Genomic DNA, 1,066 nt, shown 5'->3' with positions numbered 1-1,066 from the left:
TAGATGTACACATAATAAAAGTGTTGTTATTCTAACAATTGAATTCTTATTTCTTATAAAATTTTTGTCTATAAATATTTGAGTGAATACTCTACAATTATCTTGAAAAGACAACAAGGTCTTTGACAAAAAAATATCCGATTTGGCTCTTGATCTTTGTTTTTTGGGATTGTCTGTGCCAAAAAAAATAACATTAACTTTTTTTGGCACATGGACTAATCAGCCCATAAAAGTAAGGATTTGGATCCTTTAAAGTTTGAGTTTCACTTTACAGAGTAAAGTGTGATCTTTTACCTTTGAATAGTTTCTCTTTCATATTTATTATTAATCCCACTTATGAAATCAATGGTGAGAGATCACACTTTACTCTCTAAGGTGAAATTCAAACTTTAGAGAATCCAAATCCTAAAAGTAAAGTTCAGGAGTTGGGTTGGATATTTTTTTTTGTCAAAAACTTCGTTGTCTTTTAGATAATTGTTAGGGATTTTTTAGGATTTTTTTTCTAAATATTTTAATTTTTAGATTTTTTTTCGTGAATTTTGAGAATTTAAACAAAACAATTTTACGTAAAACCATGACCATGAGTACAAAATTGACCAAAATTAGAAACCGTGCATTATAGTCAAATCTCAAATTAAATGACAATGGTTTCAAAGTAGTCATATATATAGTCGACGAATTTGATGAGAAAATTATTTGTTCCACTTCAGTGGGACCCACGTGGTGGAGAACTATATATACAGAAAAATTATAGGTACTTTATATGTTTTAAAAGATAAAAATTATGAGTAAAATTATTCGTAAAAACTAATTTCCTAAGAAGTTTATAAAGCAAGGTAGAAAAAGAGGAATAGAAAACGGTGGTGTAGATTAGTTTCTGATATTGTGAAAATTACCAATAAGAATTAAAGCTTAAAGTTTACTAAATTTTATAGAAAGTTCCTTTCGCTTAGGTTTTTTTAAATAATATAAGTTAGTGAATACTTATTTTCAAGATTCTTTTTTACGAAAAACAAATATTAAACTATGGAAACTATTTAGATTAAAAAGTTTCTATAGTGATGAA

The sequence above is a fragment of the Arachis ipaensis genome, chromosome B06, assembly GCF_000816755.2.
Source record: "Arachis ipaensis cultivar K30076 chromosome B06, Araip1.1, whole genome shotgun sequence".
Classification (NCBI taxonomy): Eukaryota; Viridiplantae; Streptophyta; class Magnoliopsida; order Fabales; family Fabaceae; genus Arachis; species Arachis ipaensis.
The sequence above is the reverse complement of the archived record's forward strand: the minus strand, read 5'-3'. Positions refer to the sequence as shown.